Source organism: Sturnus vulgaris, chromosome 25 (assembly GCF_052056855.1).
Source record: "Sturnus vulgaris isolate bStuVul1 chromosome 25, bStuVul1.hap1, whole genome shotgun sequence".
In the NCBI taxonomy this organism is placed as follows: Eukaryota; Metazoa; Chordata; class Aves; order Passeriformes; family Sturnidae; genus Sturnus; species Sturnus vulgaris.
Window position 1 is genome coordinate 934,316 of NC_142267.1, and position 22,851 is coordinate 957,166.

General features: G+C 45.9%; 1 protein-coding gene across 3 annotated transcripts in view; it reads left to right on the forward strand.

The window, feature by feature from the left end:
• Positions 1 to 343: 343 nt before the first annotated feature.
• RERE (arginine-glutamic acid dipeptide repeats) overlaps positions 344 to 22,851 on the forward strand; it is a 170,120-nt gene continuing 147,612 nt past the window's right edge. For all 3 annotated transcript variants that reach the window (XM_014885765.2, XM_014885768.2, XM_088178925.1), the window contains exon 1: positions 344 to 486. The gene's annotated coding sequence lies outside the window, so the exon portion shown is untranslated. The remainder of the gene's footprint in view (positions 487 to 22,851) is intronic.

Genomic DNA, 22,851 nt, shown 5'->3' on the forward strand with positions numbered 1-22,851 from the left:
GGGGAAGCGCGGCGGGGCCGAGCCGCCCCTCCCTCACGGCCGCCTTTGTGCCGGGCGCCGCCCCCGCCTCCCCTCGGTTTAAATCCCCTCCATCCCGCGCTGCCATTGGCCGGTGCCGCCCGCCGGGTCACGCGGCGCGGCGCGGCAGCCAATGGCGAGCGGCGATACTGGCGGGGCGCGCGGCCGGCGGCGTTGCTGGGTGCCCGCGGTGCGTGCGTGCGCGAGGGCAGGGGCGGGCGGGGGCAGCGCGGGACCGGCCGCTCCTCCTCCTCCTCCTCCTCCTCCTCCTCCTCCTCCTCCTCCTCCTCCTCCGTCCCCTCCTTGTTCCCCGGGAAGATGCCCCTGGGCTGCCGCTGCTGAGGCACCGCGCGGGGTCCCCGCCGCTCGCTTCCCCCCCCCCGCGCCGCCGCTGCCGCCGCCGCCGCCGCCGCCGCTTTGTCCCGGCAGCGCCCCGGAGCCGCCGCGGATGGTGTAGAGCCCGCCGAGGTGGGTGGGCCGCGGTGGCGGGGAGAGGCCGCGGCCGCCCCCGGGGAGCGCGGGGAGGGAGCCGAGCTCCGCGGGGATCTCCCGTGGGGGCACCGAGCGCCTCGGCGGAGTTGTGCCTGCCGGGGCTGGGTTCTCTGTGTGTGTGTGTGTGTGTATTTGGGGGTGATTTGTTTGTTTTAGCCGCGTCTCTTTATTTATGTCTTTATTTTACTGCTCGTCTGTCGTGTTTGCCTGATGCTCCATAGGAATAATGTGCTCGGGAAAAGGCTTAACTTGTTAATCATCCAAATAAAGGGGGTGTACGACTTATATATGATTTAAATGCACGCACACGGGAGAACGACTTAGCCGTTTAAAAGGCACACTTGCTTTCATGTATGGAATCCTGAAATGAAGATTTTATGCTAATTGATTTAATCATAACATTTTCAGTAGCATAGAAAGGGGTGGGGTTTTCTCTTTCTTCTTTTTTTTTTTTTCTTTCGTGTGTTTTGTTTTGTTCCCATGTATCTTTCTCAAGCGTGAAAAGAGGATGCCCAGGATCAGAAAAGTAGTAGGAGGCAGACAACATTAGAGGCTTCATTGCTGAAAGTGACTAGTCGCTCAAGAAATTGCTGGGAAGAAAACAATATGATTCGTTGTTGAGGTGTCTCTGCCCTTAGATTTATTTTTACAGGCTGCTTGCAGTTATTTTGGTTTGCTGAGTTCTTATGTTGAGTTTTTCCTCGAAGCAGCAGCGTTCTTGGTGATGAGGAGCTCAGGAGGTTTTTATGCAGTCAGCAGGCTGCTGTCTGATGGCTGTTTACTCCTGGCTTACATTGGCCAGTTATTGAAATCAAAGGTGTTATTTTGTCTGTGCACCAGTGCAGCTGAATTGAGGAGCCTCATGCACTTGTTCATCCTGTTAGAATTCAGTAAAAATGCTTTCTCAGAACAGATCTGAAGTGGCAATTCAGGTAGTGTGCCGGTTCGAAAATGTGGGGTTTAACCAGATAAAAATGAACACTGTGTCAAAAGAAGTAGTTCTTGGTTGTGAAAGGCACTCGTCAAATTTTTGAATAATGTGCAGTGTGCGTTTTTTGTTGTTGTTCTGGTATTGCCGGGCGAACATTTTGGGGGTTTTCTTTTCTTTTTTTTTTTTTTTTTTTTTTTTTTTTTTTTAATACCCAGCTCCCTTAGAATTGAGAAATCCATGGTGGTTAAGAGGCGTGGAAACGTTTCTATGATAATAAAAGCACTTCTGGTAAAGACGTCTCCTCCTGCTTTTCCTGCCAGTTTGCCCCACAGATGACGGAGGGGGTCGGTGTCCGTGCCTGGCGTGGCCCGGGAGCGATTTTGGGGGTTTGTGGCCGCGGTCTGGAGGCAGGAGCAGGAGGTGGCTGCACACAATGCCCGGGCTGGGAGCTCATTGTTCTTGTGCGCTCGCCGCCTCCGGGACTCCGCTCTCTCGCACGGCGCCTTTTTCGGCGGAGCAGGGACAGATAAAACCCCAGCGAGGATTCCTGTCCCTTCGCTGCTTGCCCAGGATGGCCTTTGGGTGCCTGGGAGGAGGAGGAGGAGGAGGAGAGCGCTGAAGGAGCAGCTGAAGGGCGCCCGAGCACCGCGAGTGCGCTCTGCTGAGCGCGGAGTGAACGGAGCGGGAGCACGCGAGGTGAGGCGAGGCTCGGAAGTGCCCTGCACTGAAACCGAGCAACTTTGGTGCCCTGCACCTCCTGCACGGCCACCTCACCGGGCAGGGAACGCAGGCAGCTTCCCCCGGGATCCCCGAGCTTCCCCCGGGATCCCCGAGCTTCTCCTGGGAGCCCCATCCTGCCCCATGGAGCCCTGTGCTATTCCTGGGAGCCTTGTGCTGCTCCTCAGAGCCCTGTCCTGCCCCGTGGAGCCCTGTCCCCCTCCTGGGAGTAGGAACAGCCCTGTGATGTTCCTGTGCCACCCCTCGGAGCCCTGTCCTGCCCCATGGAGCCCTGTGCCATTCCTGTCCTGCCCCATGGAGCCCTGTGCCGCCTTGGGGTTTGCTCCGGAGCTGCGTGTGCAGGGGAAACTGCTGTCAGGGCAGGACACGTCACATGAAAGCCTTGGGATGACAAAAGCAAGAGGAAGTGCAGAGGTTGATTTCAGTGTATACACGGTTTCCCTTCCTGGTGATTGTTTCAGGCTTTTGTTTTTCCAGCAGCATCTGTGAAAAGACCCAGAGCAGCTGTAGAATTGTAGCGTGTCTGGGGCTGGAGGGGACCCACAGCATCACTGAGTGCAGCCCCTTCCTCCTCACAGGGCTCTGCTGGTGCTGAGGGTGTAAAAGAGCAACTGCTGCTCAAGGGGTGAGATTTTGGGTTGTTAGGCTGGTGAGCTATGGTAAAATCTCGGTTGGCTGGCTGGTGATGCTGAGGTGTGCAGAAGGGAGTGAAAAATCACGTTGTTGTTGGGCTGAAGTTGCCAGTGTGCTGGATCCTTTGGAAAACAGGAAACAGTGACTGTCATCGTTTAATCATGAGGTTTCTGAGCTTTGGTTTTGACTCTTTAGCTGACTTCAGTGTGTAATTGGGGTAGATGACTTCATTTGTCTTACCTGAATAAAATGTGATGGTTGCCTCTGGGTCGAGGACACTTTTTGAGTATTTTTGTCCCGCTCCCAGCTTTGGTGTGGCCACAGACTGTGGCTATTGTGTGCATGACTGCCGTGCTGTGAGTTCAGAGAGGTGCAGTGGAACACTTGTGCTGCCTCTCCGTGGCTCTGGCATTCCTGTGCCGTGTGGATTTGTACTGTGCAGGGACTGGGATGGGTAACTCTGCCCCTGGACAAAGCTCCTGGTGCTCCTGTGCCAAACAGAGAGCATTTCCTGGGCAGAAAAGGTGAGTGGGACCAGGAGGGACAGGCCTGCCCTCAGCAGTCATTCCTGGTGGCTTAGCAAGTAATGATTTCTCTGCATCCAGGGATTTGTTTTACCTTGGTGCAGATTCAGAGCTGCCACAGCAAGGGGTGAGTGAGTGACAGCATTCCTGGGTTTGGAGAGATGTGGTGTTTGTGATCTTTGAAGCTGTGCCAGGAGACAGTCAGCTTGGATTTTAGGGAAAGGTTTTTCCTCCCGAGGGTGCTGGCACTGCCCAGGCTCCCCAGGGAATGGGCACAGCCCCGAGGCTGCCAGAGCTGCAGGAACATTTGGACACAGATCCCAGGGATGCCCAGGCTGGGATTTTGGGGTGTCTGTGCAGGGCTGAGAGCTGGACTGATCCTCGTGGGTCCCTTCCAGCTCAGGAGATTCTGTGATCCTGTAATTGTTAACCCTGATTGCAGTTTAGGTGAGGAAAAGGGCATTTTGATATTGTGGTTTAAGAACTGACTTTTTAAAATAACACCCAATCTGTAAATTTATTCTCACAGCTCCAAAATGCATCTTTCTGTTGAAGCCACGCCGGGTGCTTGTTTCGCCCATAAAGAATTTATTTCACTTTTGGGACAGGGAGGAGAGCCAGGTGTGCAGGAGCACACAGAATTTATCGGGGGGGGGTTTTGTGGAGGGGAATGGCCCTGCAGAAGGTGCCTTGTCCTCCCAGCAGGGCTGTTCACACCCTGGGACTGCCCCAGGGCAGCTCTGACCTCACTGGGGCTGCTGGAAGGAGCCTGGGAGCCTCAGTGCCAGGTTACACTCTGCTCTTGCTGTGTGAACAGTGCCCGAATTGTGCTTCGTTTCTAGCTGGAAAAATAATGACAATTGGAAAACAATTAGTTATTATGTGATCTTGAAATGAGGGAGCAAGGACATAAATTAAAAAGGGTTGGTTAGGGTTGGAATTAACCATTAAAAAACCCAAACAAACTCAAAACAACCAACTCTAAGTTTCTAATGAACTGGTATTTGGGGTTCTTTTAAGTGGCATCCTGGCTAGACTAACTATTTTTAATGTTCAGCTATTTTTCACTCTGGTTTTGCTATATATTGCAGTTGTCTCAGTTGCATGAAGTCTAAACAAATCGTCGTGCTTGACTTAAAGGGATGCATACCCTCTGATTTTAGCTCAGAGCTTAAATTTAAATCAATAGGCTTAAAATACAGCATATTTTTCAGTGAAACCTGTCTTTGAACCATAACAGAACAAACCCCCTATTGATTGGAAACCTGTTTATTTAATTTTTTTTTATTATTTTTTTTTAAAGCTGCCTGCGATGAAGTTTGCAGGTTAATGCAGTGGAGTTGGTTTGTTGGGACAGGGAGGAGCGCCAGGGTGGCACAGGGACCGGAGTGTCACCAGCTGCACTTTGGGAATGGCTTTTCCAGCAAGCTGCTGGGAAGAAAATCCGTGCCCTGCTTGCAGTGATAGAGGTGCTGGGGGAGCAGCATCCACAAGGCAGCTTTGTGCTCTGGCTGTGGGTTTGCCAGCAGCGTTTTACACAGGCTTTGCTAATGTTGGTGGCTGTGCCCAACTGCTCCTTTCAGAGAGGCTGATGGGGGAACAAAGGAGCAAACAAGATCTGAATGCTGCTCTGGCTCCTTGTGCCTTCGCAGCCCACAGGGGCAAGGGCTGCCTGGAAGGGACTGAAAAGCACAAACAGATCGAAATATTAGCCCGGCTGTGCCTGCCTCAATAGGTGTTGTGTGCTTGGGCTTCGGGTTTGTTTTTTAATGCAAATGTTTGTTAGTTCACTGAGCACCCAGAATTGTAGGCTGACCTAGAGAAAAGTGAAACTAGGAGGATACAAACATCACTTTTCCCTCTGTGCCCAGCGGGGGTAATGATCACTTTTTTTTTTTTTTTTTTTCCCCCCCCTCTGGAATTCTTAGAAACGTGTGTTTGGAATGCACTGTGTCAGAGCTGCTGGTGTTTGTCTGGATTCCAGACAGAAAGGGTTCTATTTGCATTTGGCATCTTAATTATGTTAGAAGTGCAATTCTGAAAATGTGGATCACTTTAGGTATTGCATAAATTTGAGAGGTTAAAAAGTAAGTTTTGATGATTGAGTTACTGGAAAATGGGCCATTCTGACGATGTAGGTTGTCTTTTGTTCTTCCTACAGAACACAAATGAGAGGCCAGTTCACATTATAAGATTCAGGATAAGTGGAAGGAAATGAGTGCTCGTTAATTTTGAGGTCTTTGTTAATCTATGTATTTCATCTACTTGTCTGTCATAAAAAAAAGTTACCGTGGTATTATTAATCCCTGGTACTGAGAGTCAGTTTTGGCCTGTTTCAAATATGGAACAGGATTTCTCTTTTATGATGATGGGTGTTCTGTGATCTTTTCTAGTACAGGCAGTGAGGGCTGGAGTGTAAATTTATTTTCCTGATGAAGGTTCTGTTTTAGTGTTTCTGCTGAGGAGACAGGAGCTTGTAAGTCCTGAAGTTTGCTCCCTCCATGGCTGTTGCCAGTAAAATTCTCTTTTTTTCCACTGTCCTTCCTAACAGTTGAGTGGGCAATAACATGGCTGTGCCTACAGGCTCCTGGCTGCCAAGCAAAACCCCAAATGCTGCTTTCTGTCTGGCCATGCCTTACTGGGGATGTAATTAATTAGAGAGTTTTTTCCTATCCATCTGCTGGCTTGCACAAAACTTTCAGGAATGTTGGTTATTGCTGAGATGACTGTCGTGGCAGGCTGGTTGGAAATTCATTATGCACTTCAAGTTACTGGCAGGAAATAAGAGAAGGAGGGAATTGGGGAGGGGGGAAGGGGGAACTGAGGTGAATTAGGGAAGTTTATTTTCTCTGAGGAAAGGGGATAAAGAAAGAGAAAGGAAGTTGTGTCATCCAGTGCTAATAAATATTTCTGTCTGGGTGATGAGCAGTGTCTCCTTTATGTTGGTCCTTTTCATGTGGCCAACTGGTTTGGGGTGGAAGCAGACAAGTTATTGGGCACTGGGCCCATCTTCCTGCAGATTCCTCTTTTTTTTGGAGCTCTTTGGAAGCATTGTCAGTGTCAGCTGCTCTGGGAGCAGGCATCTCCTACAACTGTTGGTAAAATACACAGGGGTACAATACATACATTCTTGTCATGTACTCAAAATGAATAAAACCAGTAAGGAGCAGAATTTTTTACCAGTGAGAAGTCACCGTTAAAACTTTTGGAAACCCCAGCTTTTCTTTAGTCTGCTATGAATGTGTGTGTGTGTTTAAACCATTTTCCCCACAGAAGTCAGTGTTGGACAGCCAGCAGGTGTTTTCTGCCGTGGCAGGACATGGAAGGTTCCAGTTTTTCTTCCCTCAAGGACAGGTGACTTGCAGCAGCCCTTGTGTGTGTGTGTGCTTTAGGAAATGGCTCTGGACACTTCACTCACGGTGGCTCTGACTCCTGGGACCTCAGCCCTGCACTCAGAGCTTGGCTCAGCACTTCCAGCACTGCCTGTTCCATAATCGCCCATGTATTGCACAAGCTGACACGTGGTCTCCTTTTAACTGATATCTTTAAAATTTTAACAAAAACTAAGCCCAGAGAGGCCTTTTCTCTGTTGCTGCTGAGATCACAGGGAGCTGGTGGGACTGCACCTACAGTAATTATGTGGTTGCATTGCAATGGAAAGCAGGATGATCTAGACTTGAGTGTTTTGGTGTGGTGAAATACAGAATTAATCCAGAATATGATGGTTTCTGTCAAAGCTTACTGTTTTGGTAACCAGTTTATTCCCTGGTTTAAAGAAGATGGCAAATTCAGTTAGTAATTAACTATGCATTATAGGGTGTTAGGGGATCAGCAGCTTTGTGCTAAATATCAAAGCTATTAAATATATGTGTTTAAGGATTATGAATCTTCTTAAACAAGTGCATGTATGGCAGCAGTCTGCTGATGCCAGCATCCACGAGGGACTGGAATGTGTTTACATGAAAAGTGCCATGAATGTGGAAGAAAAAAGCGCTGTAGATCGTGGAATTGTTGTGCTTTAAGGGTTGTATTCCCTGAGAAATACCCAGCAAAAAACAATGTTGTCACACAGTCAGGACCTTCAGATGGGCTCTGAATGAAGGAAGAGCACAGGTTCAGCAGGGCACCTCCTGCTGTGGGTGGATGAAACACAATTCCCAGTGGCTGTGTGTCCTTTGGCACCTGGTACTGCCGTGCCAGGGGGCAGCCTGGGTAGGAAGGAATGCAGTGTCTCCCTTAAACATCTTCTAATGAGGTCGGTGCAGGAGACTTAAACACTTAATCCTCATTTCTACAAACTAGGAGTGAGATGCAGGAAATCTAATTTATGTCTCTAAGGTCATTCATTTTCATGAAACTTAATAGACCTGGCTCTGACTGCTCCTTAAACCACTGAATTATGTTACTTGCCTTCCAACATGAACCCTTCAGATGAGAGCCTTGACTCAATGATTCAGCAAACCTATTTACCTGTACACTTCGAGATTCCTGTGAGCCAAATGCCCAGCTAGTGACTCCCCAGGAAATAACTGGTTTACCCCCTTGATTTGCCTCTCCTGTCTGTGGCTGAGCAGTGAAACCTTGCTCTTGGAAGAAAACTGAGGCAGAATCCAGGTTCTCTTCTGCTCTGCTCTTTGAATGCTTCATCAGAGTTCTGAGCTATTGGAGGGCAGTAGGTGAGAAGGCAGTGGTGCACACAGTCTGGTAATCTGAAGGTTGTTTTTTATTTGTACTCGTTCATAGGGAGGTTCTGGATTTATCAGTGACACGTTCCTGTATCTCACACATCCTTTAGCAGGTCACTGAGAATGTATGTGACTCGTAACATGTTTATTTTGTACCTCTCTTGGGGTTGTTTTTTTTTCATAATTCTGCCCATGTAGACTTTGAGATTCTCCCTGTTCTGCTTTTTGGTGATTCATGTGAGTGTTTGAGGATGTTTTTCCCCGAGTCTCAGTGCCTGTCACAGCTCACCTTGCAGAGCTGGCTTTGTTAAACAGCCTGTAAACAGCATATCTGCTCATTCTTCTGGCTGGAAAAAGTCATTTGATTCTTATTTCCTGCTTGTCTTCATGCTGAATAGCCTCAGTCCTTCATTGTTGGGATTTATTGTGTAACTGCTTCTCTTTGGAGTGTGAGCAGGGGAACTGCTGCGCTCGTGTTCTCTGCCTCTGTCACTGCTCTCTGCAGCCCTGCCTCAATTAACGTGCTCTTCCCTGCGCTAATTAGTCATCAAATAACTCCTTGCACAGCTTTTGTCCCAAAGTACGAGTTAGCAAGATGAGGAATGTAATTACTTCTGTGTACGTTTAGTCAAGTCTTGAGAGTCCCCAAAGTTTCGTTCACACTTCTCGGTGTTCTGTTCTGAGGAACCTCTCGGATGTTCTTGGACGTGAAGGCTGCGAGGGATTCTCTGAATCTCTTGGTGGTGATGTTCTGTTTGAAACGGAATGTGTTTCCTCTGTTAGATCCCGAGGATATTGTGTTTAATTCCTGGAGATGATAAAGGGTCAGGGTACAAGCGGACAACAAGAGAGCCTGGGAAGATCCCAGGTTGTTAATTCCTGACAAGAATTTCGATGTTGGTATCCCAATATTTGGATTGTGCTCCAGACACTTAAAAAAAGTGGCAAAACTCATTGCATGACCTTGAGCCAAGTAACTCATTGCAGTTGTGTTCCTGTGCTTACAAAAGAGGTGTGAGGGTGCTCTGTTATCAGGGACTTTTATAGCTGGCAGGCAATAAGAAAGTGCTGATTTGCTGTGTCTGTTTACTCTGCTAATCTAAAAATGTGTTTAACTTAGTTAAACACACCGTGTTTCCTTTTCTCACTGATTGTGAAACAGGTAGTTAATGTGTTAAAAACATAAATATATATATCAATACATATATAATGGTATATTTGCATCAAAACATCACTGAGCTGTTCCATGTCACTGTTCTCACTGTACCTTTGAGTTTAAGACATTTGCTCTTCTTTTACTTAAAAATCTAATTCAGATGGCGACAGCATGTTGTATCTTTGCATTTTTTATTTGTGTCCTGATGTATCTGTTTGGTATTACTTGTCCATAGCAAAGTAGTTGAGGATCTTGCCATACCAGCAGCTGTAGAGAATATCTAATTCCTTGGTATTGAATGGAAATTATTCTTATTGTTTTTTAAATGCCTCTTCTGTTAGATGCCAAATTTGAGCTATATTAATTTTTTTCCCTTAAAAGTTTTAGAATAAATTTCTGGTTTGCCGTTTTCCATGTTTTTCAGAACTCTTTAATGCAGTAATTCTTGTCCTGGATCAAGTTTGCCTTTAAAATAAGCTTTGTAGGAATAATCCTGCCCTTGGTTTACGTGTTTGTGTTTTCAGTGGAGCAGAAAGATGAGGCAGGAAAGCTCTGAGCATTCCTGGGGCTGAGTCCTGCCCTTGGGGTCCCTTCTTTTCCTGATGGGCTCTTGGTTCCTGCAGAGAGCACTTCCCAATCAATACTGGAAATATTCTCTGAGGAACCTTCTCTCTACCTCCTGAAACTGCATGCAGTTGGGATTTCACTTTCAGGTGCACAAAGGTGAAGTTCTGGATGTTGAATTCCGGGATGGAAAGAGGTGGAGTCACCCGACTGGAAGCTGAGGAAAGCCAGGGGGATATTTCCTGTGTACGTGTTTGGTTTTAATAAAAATATGTCCTGTAGAATCCAGTTCAGTAGGAACATAATTTGCACCTCATTTAAATAAGGTTCTTTAAATCAGTCTGTGGTCCAGTGGGTGTATGAAGAATCAAATCTGTGTTCTCTCTTCCCTGGGGAGAGGAAGGGCGGGCTCCAGGGAGGAAAATTAGGCAGAAGAGATTAATACTTGCAGTGCAGGAAACACTGATCCCTCTGTGATCTAAAGTTTGATTGAAGTCCAACCAGGTCTATTCTCTGTGTGCCTGGATGTGGTTTTGAGCTGCTGTGGCCTTTCTGTCTGGGCTGAGATTAGAGAAGAGGTGGTGTGATGGCTGTAGCGAGTTGGTGTCACAACTAAAACCAAAATATTCCTTAAACTCTAAAATAAAACTCAAACAATTATCAGGGAGCGTGGCTGGGGCAGGAGGGTTTCCTTCTCTTGTGAGTGTACTTAGGCACGTGCATGAGTTTGCCTCATTTCCTGAATGTGACTTATTTTTTTCCCCTCTAGTTGAGTTTTTGTTTTTGAGGTCCACTGCGTTCATTTTCCACATTATGTTGATACAGAAAGACACCAGACTTAAAAGGTACCTGAAAAGAACGTCTTGGCAGCAGCACAGCCCCTGTCCTCAGTGCTCAGGCTCAAAAAATACTTCACATTTTGAAAGGAGTGGATTTTTGTGTGGGCAGAACCTGTGTGGGTAGCATCGCTTAAGCATCCCTGGGAGATTGCTGCCTGCTTAGTTCCTTGATGTTCACAGTTCTCAGGTCATCAGTTCCTGCTTGCAGAAATAGGACTTCGGGGGCCAGTCATCCATAGCACAGTTTGACTTCTGCAGCTGTGGAAAAATGTCTGATGTTTCAGAAGACTGCAGATGTTAAATGTTTGTCAGGAGGAGCTCCCGAGCGTGGCACGTGCCTGATGTGCTTGCTCTGGTGACTTGATTAGCTCTGAATTTGGACTGCAGATAAATTGGCTGTCAGGGAGGGCTGGGAGTGTTGTCTCTATAGCACAGTGCAATTTTTAGGTTGGTTTTTTTGTGTTTTGGTGTTTTTTTTGTTTTTTTTTTAAGCCACCGGTATCAAAACAAACCTTGAGTGCTCTGGGGAATGAGCACTGCCTGAATTGGAAGCTTTCACATTAGTGAGAAAGTGCTCGGAGATGAAGGGTGCACTGGGACTCTGACATTCGGGGGTAGCCCTGGGAAGCGAAATGCATCAAATCATTTAAAAGGAGAGAGCTGCTAAATGCTCTTAGAGTGCAGCATCTAAAGGGGTTGCCTTCCACATGTGCAAGTCCTTGCTCTGAGCCACAGCACCCTCGCAGAGCCCTGCAGGAGCTGGAAATCCACGGGAATTGCATTTGTCTGCTGCCATCAGTGGCGTGTGTTCCTGAAAGGACACAGCCTTGGTATAGCCTGGCTGTTTTGATGATCCCGAGCTTGAGGAAAGCCACATTTCTCTCCAGTGGTAACTCATTCAGCTGTGTCTAAAATTTGATTTTCTCTTGTAGGAGGCAAAAATATTTGCTATGCCTTTAGTTCTCAGTGAAGTGTCAGAGCTGAAACACTTTTAAAGGAATCTGTGTTAGATCACAAGGTTTAATTTTGCTTGCTTGTGCACTTTTTTCCTCCATCATGGGATTTCTTGCTATTTTCTTGGTGTGAAAAAGAGCCCTGACAGTGCCTTTCACTGTAGCATTCACACTCTCTTCCAAAAGGAAAACGGAAAAAAAAAAAAAAACACTGAAAAGTTACAGGTTTGGGGAATGTGCTCCTGAAAAAGAATGTCACAGCTCACCTACACATCACTTCATTGTGTGTGTGTGCCAGGAGAGTTCATCAGACATGGATTTGCTCATCTGTAATAAAGAGAATTCCTTCTGAGACTGAGCAACTGTAAAGCTGAGTTTCTCAGCTGGTGGCTGAGGTGAGAAAATGATTCAGGTTTGGGGCACAGGTTGATGCCACTTCTGTGTTTGTGCCAGTTTGGCTGTTGGCACCACATGGCAGAGGGAAATTTTGGATTTCTTTATTCCCAGAGCAGAAGGAGCTGGACACACCCGTGACCACTGAGTGTCCCTGCAGTGGCCAGTGCTGGCCTGCCTGGGCTGGTTGTTGCTTGCCACACGTTCGAGGCAGTGACTGTGTCAGAGTAAGCACAAAAAGCTTTCTGGAGGCTCTCAGGCAGCTGGAAATATTTCTGCCTGGCTTTAGGAGAAGGGGAAAGAGCTGTGCAGATGATTATGAGGGGAGCTGGGAGTGCAAACTGTATTTATTGGAAAGAAGCCAGCTCTTAAACAGAACTGTAAAGACCCGTGCTCTGATCAGCTTTTGAACGTGGAAAGAGCTCCCCGGTCTGAATTACAGGGCTCTGGTTAAATGATTACATGAGGTATGTTTAAAAATAGCAAATGTCTTTTATGTCCAGTCAAATAAGGTTCTTGGCAGTCAAATGAAATCTATGTTGACTTCCATCTGACAGCCAAGTGGCTCAAATTCTATGTTTCCTAAAGGAAAATGGCTTTTTTATTTTTAGTTTCTGATTAATTCCATTGTCGCCTGTGACAATAAATAATCTTGTACTGGATTTTCTTTATAAAAGTAGGATCCATAACTCTGCAAGCAAGCTTTAGTTCAGCTGTTTAAAACAGGGGGGGTTTAAATGCTGTGCTAAGACAAGTTAGAATTTGTGAGGGCTCTTTTTTCAGTGGGAAATGGTCTGTTGAATGCTTCTCTAGCATGTTCCTGTGCACTTCAGTTTGCCAGATTAACAGAGCTATTAATAATAGCCACTCCTGCTCCTTCAGCCTGAAAGAGTTGGGAAGCATGGAGCTATATGTAGTTTGTATTTTTAATTAAACTTGTACTGGGATTATCTTGTATTACCAGCTACCTTCTAGAAGATTATGTTCATAAAAGGTTCATGAGTTGTTAAGTGGAAGAGATTAAAGTGATTGTTGGCGTGTTAGTAGAATTATTTGTTGCCTACGCAGCATTTGTTCATAGCTTTAATTTGCCCGTAATGGCAGACAAGTAAAATGCAAGCATCTGACTTTTAAAATCTACACTAGCTGACAAAACCAGGCCATATTTCAGAGTGATTGTCTTTTTTATTATTATTCTTTTAATGCGATGTTTGGTTGTTTAGAAATATCGAGTGGAAGAATATTGTTTTCAGTGTTTTGGGTGCTCTTACGTTCTGGTGATACTCTTAATGGTGTGACCAGAAATGTATTTTATTAAAAAAATGGAAAACCACTTAGAGCGTGGAGGGGATAAAGGAGCACAAAGAACTGACGAGCAGATGCTGGAGGAGATGGTTTCTATTATAGTGGACTTGTAAATCCTTGCTGTGTTGGTCATGTAATCAATATAGGAGAGGTGTTGGAGGGATCCTGTGCTTAGGCAGATAATGTCTTTAAATGCAGTGCTTAGGATGATTTTATGCGTCCAGATCTGTTTCGAATGAAGTGTGAAATAGGTCGGGCAGTGCTGAAGAATACAGTGGGTGTCTCTGCTGTTATCCAAACCCATGAGCGAGCTGTGCCGAGCCTGAATGCTGCTCATTGTGGAGCCGGGACGGGCAGTGCCTGGCCCCGTTCCGGCCATGAACGGTGCCTGTGTGTGCAGCCACAATGATGCCACAGTGGGAATAAACATCTGCTCCGCTTTAATAATGGATGCCAGGCGGCTTGGGCAGCTCCAGGCCGCACTTGTGTGTGCTTCAGACCCAGCAAGTTAAAACCAACAGGGCAAGCTTGCATTGTGTGATTCTGCACAGACACGCTCTGCAAACGCGAGCTATCGCTTTGAGAGAGGATCTCAAAGTGGGCTGAATTTTTGTGTGCACTGTGTTCATGGCTTGAGTAAACCCAGCTTGCAGTGCCTTCGGTGGTGCTGCACTGTTCTGCTCTGGATGTGGTGTAAACGAAATATTTTCTCCTCTCCTTTTTCCCAAGAAGTTGCTTTGTGGCTGTTTGTGTCTGGCTGGGCTGGTGCCTCCTGGCAGGGCTGTGCCAGAGCCGCAGTCCCAGCTCCACAGCCCCCCTGGCTCTGCCACAGCCTCCTGGCCAGCTCTGCAGTGTGGACAAGCTCGAGATGATTAAAGATTCTGATGTTAATTGCTCTTCGGTTGCCAAAAATGTCTTCTGTTAACAATACGTCCAATTTCTGTTCCTGCAGCTCTGCCTGTGCCCGGGCTGGGGCTGGCACTGCCAACTTGTGCCTGCCTGGTGTTAGGGACTGGTCAGGGGTGCCCAGGGTGTGGGGAGCTCACACAGCACTGACCATTCCCAGGCTGCTCTGTGGAACTGGGAGAGCACAACTCCTGTCTGGAGCAACCTGCAAACCCAGATTTTCATGGCCAGGCTTGTGAGAAGTGCATCGCTGTGTTTTGTGACACAAACTCCTTGGTTTCTTCGAGCTGCTGCAGCCAGGCATGTTCAGGGTAGTACCCAGCACACGGGCCAGTCACCACATGGTGGCAATTTTCTCAGGAAAGGAATCTGTGTGCATGGAAAGCCTGAACTTCCCTCGCTCAAACGTGAAGAATGCAAGTGTGCTTTAAGTTAGGATGTGAACTACATTGGTGGCTCTGTTTTGCAGATGTGGTGAGTTTGAGAAGCTCTGTAGATCACAGGAGACTACAGAGAAATTAACATTAGCTCTGTCCTTGAATTTAGTATTTCATGCATGTCTAGCTGGTGAAATGCTAAATGCAATTTTTTCAATTATAAAGGCTTAGCAAGGCTTAGAGATGATTTTCTGAGATTCTAAAATATGTACTATTTAATACATAATGCAAAAGGAAAAGCTGGTTTCTTAATGTAAGAACACGAAAATGGAACCAGCTGCAACATTATGCCACCCTGATGCAGCTTTGATGCTACACTTTTAGCAGTGGATTAAATATTGATACCTCTTTTCTGCCCCCTCACCTCCCAGTACACTTAAAGCTTTTGCAGTTGTTTTTAAGCGTTTATAGAAGAGCCAGTCAAGTTTCTGTTGTTTTTCCCGCTAGATTTTTGTGAAGTATTAAGAGTTTATGTTTGTAGTTTAGGGGGAAGAATGTAGGAGTAATTCTCTTCTATAAATCCATGGATCTGTTGTGAGCAGGAGAGCTGCAGGACTCTGTAAGCTCCACGTTTATGTGGGTGAGGAGGAGCATGATGTCCCTTGGCTGCAGCAAGATCAGACCCCAGATCAAGTAAACAGTATATGAAATGAAACTATAAAATGGAAAATAAATGTGTGATTATATCACAAATGAAAGACAGATGTGAGGAACCCAGGGATTACACGGGCTGGTATGAAAACCATGCAACAATCTGATGCTTGTTTGAACTGTGTATTAGCTCTCAAGTGTGACTTATATCCCACTGAAACTGTTCAGGATGCTGGGGAAAAGTTCCTGTGCTGCCAGGGATTAGGAAAGTGGGGAGGTTAAGAGGAGATTTGTAAGGCTGTTGGAATATCGTGGTAGGAGTGGAAACTCTGAGTTCAGTTGGACAAGGAGCTGCCTGGCAGGGTTACAGGTCAGGACAGTTCTCACTCTGGCACTGGTGGCCTCTGAGGCTGAGCAGCTCCCTGGAGCCCTTGGACTGAGCTCAGTCCATCCCAAAACATCTCAACATCCATGAGCTAACTTGCATTTCTGATTCACTGAAGGAGCTTTCCCAGCTACAAGAGAAGCTGAAATTTCCCCATAGTTAATAGAATCATTTTAGTGGCTGCAGCATTATAATTGGAGTTGGGTCAGGATCACTGAAAATGTTTCTAGGTCCTACTGTAAGCTCTGTGAAATATTTGGTGTGCTGAATTCTCATGTCTTTATTTATTCCTTATTGTGGTGGAGATGAAGTCAGTGGCAGATGTTGCAGGACTGCTCCATACTGACCCAAATACCAGCAAGCTAAATTTGCTCTTTTTTCAATTTCTGTACATTGCATTGCCTTGCTTTTTCCTACCCTGGAAATGGAAACGGTGCCTGACTTCCCTTGCAGGATCATTGACATTCCAGGGACAGAAGGCAGTCGATATTCCCTGGTCCTAATAAAACGTGGCAGCTTTGCAGTGACAGCCCAGGCTCAGCCTGGACACTCTCCCATTTACAGCACTGCCAGAAATGAGCCTTCTCACCTTGTTTTTCTAAAGAACCACAAGCCACCCATGGGTGATTCCTGTAAGACAGGTGGTTCCTCTCCACCTGGCTCCCACACTCCTGGATGTTCCTGCTGGAATAGTGGCAAGCAGTCAGTGCACAGAGTCTGGGTGTTCCCCACAGTCTGGCTGCTTCTTTGCATTCACTCTCCTGTGTGTTGGGGTGTGTGAAGTGGATTTATCTGTGCCTTGCCTGCTGAAAGCTCTGCTGGGATGGAGAGGGGTGGTGCTGTGAGAAAGCTCAGCTCCAGAGCTGCTGTGGGAGACAGGCAAGGCAATAAAAGTGCAGCTCCACGGCAGAATGCTCTGTTCTGAAAAGCAGCATGAGGAGAGAATAGTCATATTCTGTGACAGCAGAATCAATAGGGCCTCTGTGGAAACAAATGAGAGTTTTATCTCTCCAGGCTATTGTTGAGGGCAGACTGAGGCAAATGTCTAATGGGTTCATGCTTTTGAAATCATTCTGTAACTGTAAGGGAGAGGAACATGCTTTTAAAAATGGAGTGAGCAATTATGAAAAGGAGGTTACTCTGCACTCCTGGAAATGCTGTTTTGTCGGTGCTGGGTGTTGGGTGTTTGAACCGGCACCGGGGAGGCAGCACTCACAGCTACCCCAGAATTTCTGTGTGTTTTTGTGGTGGATCTGTGTGTCTGTAAAACCTGGATGTCTGTCCTGAGCCTGTGCAGAGAGGCAGAAGCCCTGGTTTTCCTGGGAATACCTCTGCAATTACAAGCTCAGAGAAGCAGGAGGATTTGCCAGCACCCCTGAATGCCCCGGGGTGGCTCTGAGGAGTCAGTGATCCTCAGGGTGCAGCTCTGCAATCAGGAGCCCATTCCCCACTGCAGAGGTGGCCATAAATATTTGGGAGCAGGAATGGGGCCATGGATTACTCACAGGAACATGGGAGCACTGAGGATTGGCTGCTGGGAGCATTTCCTGCTGCAGAGCACACGAGAGGAACAAATGATTTGAGAATACAACATTCACATGCACAAAGTGTTGCCATAAGCTGCTCTTGGATATTGGAAAATTCTGATGCTTCTGGCAGCTCGTGAAGTTCTTGGGCTGTGGGGATTTTGATACAAAACCTGGGAATGTGGGGATGCTCCATGTTTGTTTTGGATGAAACTGGATTATGTGGTGTTTTGGCCACCAGTTCACTTCAACTTCGGAAGGAAGAGTGAGAAATTCCAGCTGGAATTTCATGTTTATACAACACATGGGCTGAAGCTCTTTCCTTTTCCTTACATGTGCATATATATGTATATATATATATATATATATATATATCTGTGGTGCTGATTATGCAAACAAGGAGAGATGAGCACTCCCTGGATTGCCATGGTTGTTTGAGCTTCAGCAATTTATTCAAACTCAGTAATTTCATGTAAGATGGAGATGTTTACTTTGTCCACTTGCCAAGTTTGAAACTTGTTTTGTTTTTAAAACACTTGGAGGGTCAAAAGCCTTTGTTACATCCTCACTTCTGTTACTGGAGTGGGAAGCAGGAAAGAAAAATGCTTTTTTTTTCTTTTAAATGAAAGAATAGCCTGACTTTCAGAAATACTAAGCTGAAGTGATTTTTTTTCTCCCCCTTTTACCTTGTCAAATTAACATGATTGCATGTTTCACTTTTTATGCTAAGGAGTTTCTGATCTTCAAAGACAATTTTCAAAAAGACATGCTGGTTCAGCCAAGGAGACTAATATTTTAGAAGGAATATTACCAGTAATAAAAAGACAGAGTTATGATAGTTTGCATTAATTTTAATAACTTTTTGTGCAGCTCTGGAGTCGAGATGTGAGAAATGAAAGGGAGGCAGTTCTTGCTTGGCCTGCAGTGCGTTTGTTGCTGCATTTATCTCTCCCAGCCATGGCAGGGGCTGCAGGAGCCTGCTGGGGCTGCACAGGGCTCCCCTCAGGATCCCTGTGCCACCACCCTGTCCCCACCTGGTGAGCTCTGCCCTTCCAATGGGACAACACAAAAACTCTCTTGGGCTCCGGGAGCATTTGGGCTAGCAGAGGGTAAAACAATAACGTGGTCTGTGCTGCTTCAATTGTCAGTAATTAGCTGTGCAATTCCTTTAAAACAGTGGGGTCAAAAATACCAGTTCAGTCTCCACACAACACTTGTTTTCCAAAGAGATGGAAAATCAGAAACACTTTAAAGGTGGGGTGTAAGTAGAATATCTAAAGAGCTCCTGTGAAATGTCAAATCTCATTTATCATGGTAACCATCAATAATGCACCAGATGTTTTGACTGCATTTGGTTTTGTATTAAATTAAACATAGGCAGGGGTGCATGAAGTTCATCATTAATGGTGCCAGAGCTGGTGCTGTGACAGCCACTCTGTGTTCTGGGGGTTGCTGGTGGCTCTGTGTGTGACTTGTGTGTTTTCTCGTGGTAAAGAATTGCTCTGAAATTGGTTCTTCATTCAGCTGAGCTTACACTCAAGTTAAAACTGCTTTGAACCGATTTTTTTTTTTTTCTTCCATCCTGTCAATCAGGTCTTACATTATTAGTTTAGTGAGTAATTACATCCAGTGTTTGCATTTGACTCGCTGGGATGGAGGCAAGGTTCTAAATGGTAATAATTAGATCTAATACCTCTGTTGTGAGGTAAGCAGGAAACTTCAAATGCCTGGGATGCTGCAGGTGATGACACCTCTGTCTGGGAGGCAGCCCCTGGGATTTGGTGGGGAGTTCTCAGCCTCTGGAGCTGGCACTGATGCACTCTGAGCGTTTTTTCTGCTCGGGGTTGGTCTGAGCCCTGCCCTGGCTGCTCTGGGGACAAGGACACCAGTCCTGAGTGTGAGCCACGTGTGGGAGCAGAGGGGAATGGAGATGGCAAACCTTGGGGATCCAACATCCCCTCCCTCTCTCCTTAGGAAATCAGCTCCATCATTGAAACAAGACTTGAAAAGCGTGCTCTGAAGCCAGAATAAACACCCTGAAATTTTTATCATAATGTTGCTTTTAAAAGTCCTAAATGTCCTCTATTTAAAATGAAATTCTTTTGTATTAACCTGCTTTCATATGCTAGCTTTCACCAGACTGCAGAATTGCCTGATTTGACTTTCTAATGTAACTGTAATGAATCTTCTGGGAAATGGAGCGATTGAGTGCATACACTGTGCAACTCCATTGTGAAATATTCTGTTAGATCTGCTAGATTCCTGATTTTATTTTTTCTAAGGGGTGGGGTGTCCCTGTCAGGTATTAAAATCGAAACCAAATGCATTCTCTAGGGCACTTGGGAAGCTCAGGCACTCCAGTGGGTAATATTGCCTTGATTAAATATGTTTGCAGCATCACACACATAAATACACTGGGTGATGGTGGCACAGTTAGATTAAATTCAAAGGCGTGCATTTGGAGAGAAAAGAATAAAGATGAAATTTATTGGCAGATACCTGTGTAGCTCCTTTGAATACCTACAGGACAGATTATTTTAAAAAATGTATCAAAGTGCACACAAAACTCTACACAGGGAGTGTATTTTTGTGCTAAAATGCTGCCTTATTCTGCAGCTGTACTTGCACAGTGTCTGCCTTGTGAACAAAACGACCCTTTGAAGAATATTGCATGTCTGATATGAGAAAGGGAGGGGAGAATCCGAGTATCCAGTGCTCAGCTTGGCACCCAACAGCCATTCCTTTCATTCTTTGATTTCAGGGCCCAAATGCCCATTGTTGGCACCCTGACTGCCAGGGAAGGCCAGACCCCATCCTCTCGTGTCCTGATCCCTTTTCAAGTGCTGTGTGTAGTCTTGGGATTTTTAGTTCCTGTATCTTTGGGCTCTCAGTTTCTTTTTGCTGTTTCTTCATAGATTTTTTTTTTTTTTTTCAAGTTGACAAAATCCTTGGGAGTACCTTTCAGCTGTAGATCAGGTACTTGAAAAGGCCATACTTGAGAAAAGAATTGTCCAGCCCAGCCGGGCTTGTTGGCTGTTTCAGAGGTGATGTGGAAATCCCATTTCCAGAGCAGTGCTTTGGCAATGGGGTCATGATGCATCCTCCAGCAGGGAGCACAGGAAATGTTGGCAGTTGGAACTTAAGGCAGCAAAATAATTGAAGAAAATGATCTGTAAGTGCCAACTTGCAGCTCGGTGGCTGATACAGCTTCTCCTGGGAGGTCAGTGCTGCTTTAAAGGGGGATTTCCCCACTGCATATTCACCTGATAAAGGCTGATCTGTTCATTCACAGCAGTTCTGGACAATGCCCTTTTCCTGAAAGTAATGGAAATTGCTGTGGATAAAACTAGACACAGTTTATATATCTGTGAGGGAAAAAAAATCAATATTTTCTTTGGGATCTGATGCTGAGTCCACTTAAATCTGTTTAACTTCAAAATGCAGGTAGTATATCGTAAGATGAAGACAGATAAGTACAAAGCAGGTTCTCAAGCCTTGGAGAATGTTAAAAATTCTATATTTTTCCTGCAGATAACCTTTTTCTTCTGTCAGTTGAGTTGGGCAATTGAAATAAAGGCCGGAGTCGCACAGAAAAGATGTTCTGTGGGCTTATCTCCAAATTGTGTCAGCCTTTTCTGCTCCCCCCTCCCTCCCTCCTTCCTTCCCTCCCCTCCCCTGCCTGCTTCCCTTCCATATCAAATTTAATTCCTTAAATCCATTGTCGTAGGCGGACTCGCACGTCCCTGTGTGTCAAAGGAGTTCTGGGCAAATGCCAGCCTTGGGACAGGGTTGGGGACAGGGTTGGGGATAAAGTTGGGGACAGGGGGCACAGCTGGGTCAGAGTTTGTCACCCCCATGTCCCCCTGCCCACCCTGCCCTGGGTCCCCAATGCCCCTCGCTCGCCGCTGAGATCTCCCCGCCGCTTGTTGCCATTTTGCATTCTGTTTTTGTAATCACCCTTGATAAAATGGCTTTATTGTTGGCTGATCAGGTGTATCCTGACATAAATAAAACATTGGCAGTAATTGGCTGTGACAGCTCCGGCACTGCTGCCCCTCCCGGCTCCGGCAGCTGCGGGAGCCCCGGCCCCTCTCCCCGGGGTAATTGGCTTTGACGGGCTCTGGTTGCTGCAATAATACTGATCCATGAGCCTGTGTGAGCTGCATAATGCCTCGAGGATTTTGTACCCATCAATATGTCCTCAGCTTGAATCATTTTTTTCATACTTTTTTTTTTTTTTTTTTTTTTTTCCCGTGGCAGTTTATTAAAAGGAACGCTTGCTGCATTTACTGGGTGTTTGGTATCTACACAGCCTCAGCTGTCATGGCAGATGAAAACACCATCCTGCAATTCCAAACGCTCCTGTGTGCCTGCTGCTGATACAAAGAAAAAAAAAAACCCCTGCAATTGCCCAGAGACACTTGCAGTTCAAGCCCTTGATTTCTGTAGGTACATTGATGCTTTAGAATGATCCGCGATAATAAAACGCGATAATCTGTTGGCAAGAGCACAAGTGCTTTTGTTTGCAAAACTTAATAAGCTGTGAGACAAACACAGAAATATGCAAAGGCAGAGCTCTACGTGCTAAGTGAGGCCTGACAGTTTCGGTTCTAACCACAGCTGAAGGCGTGCTGACTTGTTTGCTACCTTGGGTAATAACCCAGATTTCTTTTGTGGTGTCTGGTGGAAAAGAAAAAAAAAAAAAAAAAAATCTTGCATTTGCTGGTATTGGATCACACTTGATCTTATTAGGACATTTTGAGAAATGTAAATGGCAGCAAATCCTACTTGGTTGGATCCTAATCAGCTGCAACACCAAAGTTATTGGGTTCTTAACCAGAATTGGCACATAGAGCTGAAATTCATTAAAAGTCGTTCTTAAAGTGGGATTAGTTTTTCTCGTTACAATTACTGCTGGCCCATCAGGGAAAGCAGAATTTCTGTGGGTGAAGTGTGGCCGGAGTAATTCACTATCTCAACAGCAATCGTGACTCTGTTGGGAAGGAAGTTTGGATAAATATCCCTGAAAACTTTATTTCCTGACAAACTTAGGGCTCTGTTCCTAGGGAATAATTGCTGAGAAGGATTCAGGAGTGCTTCAGGAGCCACTGCAGAGCAGACCAAGTGTGCAATGGCTGAGGAGAAGAAATCCCTGCTCCTGTAGAAGATTTTATTCCTTGTTTGCAGTAAGATCCTGTTGGCACCACCAGGGCAGCTTGCTGTGTGCTGGGGAGTGATGCATCCTTGGGAATGGCAGGGATTTCATCTGGGTGTGATTCAGTGCCAGACTCTGCTCATTCACTAAAATTACCTTTTATTTATTTATTTATTTATTTATTTATTTATTTATTTATTTTAACTTAAGTGTGCTGATTCTGACATGGGTTATGGGTTTGTAGTCGTGCAGTATCACAGTGCTGATGACTCTTGTGGGGAAACAGCAGATAACTTGTTCTGGGATAATCTGCATCTTTAATTTTAGAAACAAAACCCTTCCCCAGAGAAACAAACCCTCAGCTTTCGTTATGTCATTGTGGGGACGTCTGGTAAAGTTTTAGCTGCTTGTTTCATGGATTCAGCTGTGCCTTGATACTGGAAATAAAAGTTGTCTGGTTAATTCTGTGCTGCAGAGGGGAGGTTGATGATCAATGCCTGCCTCCTGCTCGCTTTTGGCTTCCAGCTTTCCGTGACAACAAAAAATGTTTCCTACTCAGCTCATACTTGGTTTTTGTAATTGTTTGTATCTTGAACCTTCAGGCAAAACCCTGAAGCAAA